Source organism: Gossypium arboreum, chromosome 13 (genome assembly GCF_025698485.1).
Source record: "Gossypium arboreum isolate Shixiya-1 chromosome 13, ASM2569848v2, whole genome shotgun sequence".
Taxonomy (NCBI): domain Eukaryota; kingdom Viridiplantae; phylum Streptophyta; class Magnoliopsida; order Malvales; family Malvaceae; genus Gossypium; species Gossypium arboreum.
In genome coordinates this window covers 113,361,596-113,368,513 of record NC_069082.1, presented here as the reverse complement: position 1 = coordinate 113,368,513, position 6,918 = coordinate 113,361,596, and the positions used below count along the sequence as shown (strand labels likewise).

General features: G+C 30.7%; 1 long non-coding RNA gene across 1 annotated transcript; it reads right to left on the bottom strand.

The window, feature by feature from the left end:
* Positions 1 to 4,831: 4,831 nt before the first annotated feature.
* On the bottom strand, positions 4,832 to 5,701 carry LOC128286641 (uncharacterized). Its single transcript, XR_008277259.1, has 2 exons — positions 5,659 to 5,701; positions 4,832 to 5,039 (listed from the first exon to the last, which is right to left on the bottom strand). It is a non-coding gene; the product is annotated as an uncharacterized LOC128286641 (long non-coding RNA).
* Between the last annotated feature and the right edge of the window lie 1,217 nt (positions 5,702 to 6,918).

The window sequence follows — 6,918 nt, the reverse complement described above, 5'->3', positions numbered from 1 at the left end:
TGATAATATTTTGGTTTCAATAAAATAATTAATACTATATTAATGGTAGAAATTTTAAATTCTGAATTATATTTATATTTAAATGTTTATTAAAAAGTAAAATATAGATTACTCTTTAAACCCATCTTACAAAATCTAAAGAAAAAAACCCTTACTAACAAAATAAAAGATTTTAAATTCTATAGTGAAGGAAAAGGAAAACCCAAAGAAACGATAAATAAAACAAAATAAGGAAGCAAAAGCAAAAAGGGAAAAGTAGAGGAGGCAAATAAATCCAATCTACAAATTCAAATATGAAAAGGGATAGCCATTGGGTGTTGGTGGTTAATAGTAGAATTTGCCTTGGCAATATCAATTTTTTCAAAATAAGAACGCGTCTTGCTCCCCTTAAAATCCAGAAATCTCACAACACGTCACGTCCATGATTACGAGAGCCAACGCGTAGATAATATAAGTACAAAAATACCCCTTTAAAAAGCCTTTTATGTCGATTTTTAAATTAAAATTTTCAAGTCTTCACATTTATGAGAAATATATATATGTTATAATGTACAAAACGCACAACAATATTGTAGTTGTGGTTGACATTGTAGGGGTTAGGGGGTGCGAAAAGTCGAAATAGAGGTCACTCATATGGTAAATTATAAAACATTTATTAAGAGAAGCTTAACAGAGTACAGGTTTCATATGCTATATGAGTTATCTCTTGTCTTGATGCTAAGAAGAGAGTATTTGTAGAGGGAGACTAGTTTGGACTTGGCATTATAGAAAACTATTGGAATTGACTTGAAGGAACTGGATAAAATGTGCACCAAGTTAATGATGCAATAGATTAACAAATGTTATCAAAAATTCTTTCCAATATATCTTCTGAGGACCGTGATGTTCAGGCAAAACATTCTTAAGATGGGATTATTCTCCTAGCAATACTATAAGGACAAGTTTTTTTGTGTTTCCACAATTATTAGATATTCTAACAAAGTGTGCTATGGCAAGAGTATAACCATAACTTCAAATTTTTCAATCTCCAACTTATTACATATATACTCATTTATCTTTTTCTTTGCAATACTCGGTAGATTGATTGGCCACAAAAAAGAGAGTGTGCATTTGAATGTAATTAAGTTCCATTATATTAAGACAGTTACATAAGCAGTGACTTACGTAGTGCCACAAGCAATGTTCACTACACTTAACTCTGCACAAGTTATTTAAATTGCTTTATTTGGTGATTAACAGTTTTTTGTAACAAAATTTCTGAGATGTAATTATTGCTAATGTTTTGGACATCTAACAACCCATTTTTGAAGACTAGTCCATTTGAAACAACATATCTTGAAGATTGGATCAAATCAAGTAATCTGGTTCTTTGAAATAAGGAGATTAGATCAAAATTACATTGACTTTTCTTTAATATCTCCATAGTGTTTTGGACTTTATTAGCTTAGTATATATGTTTCCTTAACTACTATTTTGGTGGGGAATTAATTGTAATTGATCTAATGTGTTAGCAAATCAAAACTAGTATATATACTTGAGACTTGTATAGGTTATGGACTGAAAGTTTTAGCATGTATCTATTGTTTGAGTAACTTGTCATTATGAATGCATTGTGAGTGCAAACAAGTTTGTTACTTGGTTTACAATCTAAGTTGTTATCTAGATCTTTAGTTGCTAAGTCGGTGTGTATTATGACTTAAATATATTTTTTTAAGAAGACTTAACTAATTTGTTATATGAGGTTGAAAGTGGAATATCTATCTGGTAAGACCCAGTGATGTAAGGAAATTGAACTGCGTAAACAAATTACTTGTGTTCTTCTTTATCTTTGTCACAGTTACACTTACAACAGGTACTACCCACAACTATTGATTTGTATTTTCACATTAGTTATTTCATTTGTACTGGAAAAACTAAAAGATCATTTTTTAATTGTGAATTTTCAAATAAATATGGAGGAAGGTGCTACCACCTTATGATATTGAAAGGTATGTCAGATCTTTACAAGATGTACTAAATTGAATAGGTGGAAAAACTTAAGAGAGGCAATAATTCCCATTATCATCAAGTTTTCGTGGAATATGAGTATATATCAAATTAGGTATAAGAGAATAGAGATATAAGTGGGGCTAAGCAAGAAATATTTTAACATTGTTATTATACTTGTTGGATCAAGTGCCCCAAGTGTAGTAATTTCGTCTATGTACACTTGTATTTTTTTTTTGAACAGATTGGTTTAATAAAATTATCCATGAATTACATTAATAGAATTTGTATATTGTCCTCAATGGTTTTGTCATGCAAAGAAAAATGGAAGAAAATATTAGCTCACTGGTTATCTAATGTTTAATTAATACTAAGCGATATTATGTGGTCGGATCGTAATATGGAAAGACAACTTGTATTATTAGATGAACCGAAACATGTCATTAGTCTAATTAGAAATGAGCAAGCCGATTGAAAGACTAATATACCGTATATTAGGTCCAAATTAGGGAAATGCTTTGTCTCGGGCATCGGAGCGAATGACTCCAAGAAGATAGAGACATAAATGTGACTGACTGAATTGATAGTATATTGGACAAGACCCAACTAGAATACATCCTAAATCCGCTTATGGATTTATTCATTTGTGATGTTCATAGTGTGACATACCTTAATCCTGAGTGGATTATGGACTATGTATGTGTGACTTGTATACTTTTATGTAAGTAAAAACATAAGTTTAAATAGAAAAGAAACTGAAAGTTGGTGCATTGGATATACGACTTTTGCAATATGTAGCATCATTCAAAATAGTAGAATTCATAGCCCAAGCAATGGGTAAATGATATCCTCTCATTAGCATTACATGATAGAAGAAAAGTAAACGTGGCTACATGTCATTTGTCTTTGTTATAAACGATATAATACTATTTGATAGTAATTGACTTTTCATAAAAGAAGATGTGATGGTTACCATGAGATAAAATAGGATCATAATGGGAGAATAAATTTACCCTAAAAAGATTAATGATGTCTTATGAGGGTAACACACTTATGACAAAGCCATTGAATAAGCAGTGATCGAGTAACTTTCTTAATGATAGGTAATTAGGGAGAGCTCAGTGACAATACTATAGTTGAATGATTTCGTGCCTAAATGAGTTTATAATTAATAGGTGAAAAGTTAGAACTTAATTATAAATCATTTGAACCCTAATTACATATGTTTAATCAGTTCATCCGCTAGGTCGTTGAAACCATAAATGAATTGCGTGTAAAATCAAATGAATAGAAATGAATAGAATTTGATAAAGTTAGATAAACGTGTTACATTTGAAAATTAGTGTGGTTTCTCACCAAGTATGGAAATGATCTGAAAATTAATTTAAGTTTTTTGAATTATTATTTAATTAAATAATTGAACTTAGACAAAGGAATTGTTAGAATTAAGTGACCCGGATCCTTATTTAAATAAAATATAGTGGTAGGTAAACTAAAAGAAGAATCCATCTAGAATTACACTTCTTTTATTTTATTTTAGAATAAGGTTTTTTAAACCTTATTAAATTCCATCTATTTGATATTGATTAGAATAAGGTGTTTCAGTCTTACTAGGATATGGCTTTACAAGCCTATAAATAGACATAGTTTATTCATCTTGTAATCATTTGAATTCGACATAATGAATTTTCTTCTCCTCTGCTCGTGGTTTTTTCTCGAAAGGGTTTCTATGTAAAAATTTGTGTGTTTTTTATTTTATTTTATTTTATTTTTTCACAAATTGGTATCAGAGCTTCCGATTTGTTCATCTCGATCACGGTAATGACGTCTTTGAAGTATGAAATTTTGCTATTGGATCGCAACACCAGATTTGCATTGTGGCAGATTAAGATGCAAGCAGTTTTTGCGCAGATAGATTAGGATGATGCCCTGCTAGGGATAGATAAGATGCCTTCGACATTAACAGATGAAGAAAAGAAGTGTAAGGATCGAAAGACGTTAATACAATTATATCTGCATTTGTCCAACGAAATTTTACAGGATGTGATGAAAGAAAAGACCGCTGCTGCATTATAGAAGAGGCTAGAACAATTACATATGTCGAAAACTCTAACAAGCAAGTTGTAACACTCCTTACCCGAGACTGTTGCCAGAATCGAGCACGAGGCATTACTAAACTTAATCTATCACTTAAATAGTTTTAAATTGTTTATTTAAGCTTTTCGGAATGTGCTGCCATTCTGCGTCGTAGTAGCCTAAAAATTCATATCTTGAGTTCTGAAAATTAAAATTAAGATCCGTAAATTTTTCCTGAAACTAGACTTATATATCTATCTACTAATTTTTTCATAGATTTTTTGGACTTGGCCAATTAGTATAGTTTATTAGTTAAAGTTTCCCCTGTTTCAAAACTTGACTGCACTAACCTCTTCTTACTATGAACCATTTTTTTTCCTGTAAAAAATTCATATCACTAATCCGTTTCTTTCTATTAAAACTATACTAAACAAGGATTATAACCATATAAATTAAACCTTCTAATTAGTTTTGTACAATTTATGGTGAATTTCCAAATTTGAAACAGGGGATTCAGAAATTGCTCTGGCCCTGTTTCACTAAAACTCAGATATCTCATAAAATATAATACCTTTACCTGTTTTGCTTATTCCATAAGAAAATAGACATAATAAGTTTTAATTTCATATATTATTCATCTTCAAACTATGTTTATACAATTTTTAGTGATTTTTCAAAGTTACATCATTTTTGTTACTTGAATCTGTTTTTAGGATACTTTCACATTTTTCATAATTTTCATGTGATAATCACCATTCAATCATACATATTAATAAACATGCATATCATCGGCCATTTTTATTAGATAATCACTAGCAAGTATTTACACATCATTCATTGTTCATATTATACCAAAAGTAGCTAAGTTTCTATACATGCCATACACAAAACAAAACGTCTAATTATACCGAGTTATTTCTTTGATAGTGTGATTGGCCTCCGACGTTTCCTTCGATCCCCGAGTGGCTAGATAAGTACTATAAGAAGAAGAAAATAAAGAGATTAAGAACTAGGCTTAGTAAGCTTACAAGCAAATAAATCACAACATTCAACATAATGGATAATTATGCATAATATCATCTAACATCATAAATTTCTTTACTTTTCAATTTCTATCTTCTTCTTTATTCCCTTAACTTCTTTCTTACCTGACCTTTCCTTTTTCATAAATATAATCTAATTTTCCTTTGCTGTTAATTCACTATAATTGAACTCGTATCCCGACCCGTTGAACCACTCGGAATACTAAGGATACTAGGTCGTTCACTCTATCAATATCCCGCCAATGCTATGTCTTTGACATGGACTTACATGAATTATTCTGCTCCAATGCCATATATAATATGGACTTACATGGCTCAATCCTGTCTCCAAAGCTATATTTCTAATATGGACTTACATGGCTCATTTCATTACGTCTCACAACCCTAATATCCTAACATTCCTAGGGTTCAACCGGGCTTTCTAACACTTTTCCTCTGTCACTTCACCTTAAATTCGACTTTAAATATTTTCATAACATAAATATATAAATGCTGAAATTGACAATAATAATGTAAAATAAAAGAATATTGCATTTATTTCATGTAAACTTACCTCGATACAAAATGTGACTAAACTTTACAATTTAGTCCTTTCCTTTTTCTTTTCCCTGATCTACTCCCGAATTTCGCTCTTCTTGATCTATAATAGAAAATTTAGCTTATTTAATATCAACATTTATCAAAACAGCCCTTTACTCAAACTCTGGAAAAATTACATTTTTGCCCCTAAACTTTCACATATTTGCACTTTTGCCTCAAGGCTCTTAAATTAAACTTCATCACATTTTCTTATGTTTTATGACATTCTGATCATTTTTCCCTTCTATGACAACATCAAATTCACACACTAACATGTACTTATGACTATTAGGTATTTTTACCGATTAAGCCTTTTTACTCGTTTTCACTTAAAACCAAGTAGCACAAGTTGTCTAACATAATTTAAAACCTCATATTCCATCATAAAACATCAAAATACACAAATTTCACCTATGGGTATTTTTCCAAATTTGATTCCTAACTTAAATTATTGCTAGCATAAGCTTTATCGAGCTACCGGGACTTTAAAAACATAAAGATCATTAAAAACGGGGCTTGGAATCACTTACTATGAAGCTTGAAAGTTGAAGAAACCCCAGCTATGGAGAGAGGTAAGGTTCGGCTGGTAACTTGAAGAAGATGATACAATTTTGTCATCTTTTTACCTTTTTATTAATGTTAATAACCAAATGACCAAAATGCCCCTCCTTACTAAACTTTCAAAAATTTCTTCCATGTCCTAATTTTGTCCATGAACTTAAAATTGGTCAAATTACCATTTAAGATCTCCTAATTAATATTCCAAAACAATTTCATACTAAAAACTTCTAGAATGCAAGTTTTGCAAATTATTCGATTTAGTCCATAACCTCAACTTAAGCACTTTATGCATAGAATTTTATCACAAAATTTTCGCACAATTATGTAATCATACCATGAACCTCAAAATAATAATAAAATAAATTTTTCTACCCCAGATTTATGGTTTCACAACCACTATTCCATTTAGGCCCTATTTCTGAATGTTACACAAGTTGCATATGAAGCAACGTCTTTATGCTCATCGTTTGGAGGAAGGTGCGTCTGTACACGAACACTTAACAGTGTTTAAATAAATACTCTCAAACTTGGAGGCCATGGAGGTTCAATATGATAAGGAAGATCTAGGGTTGATTATATTTTGTCCGTTGCCCCCGTCTTATTCAACCTTTAGAAACACGATTTTATATAGCCGTGAGTCTCTCACAGTTGATGAGGTTTATGATTCTTTAAC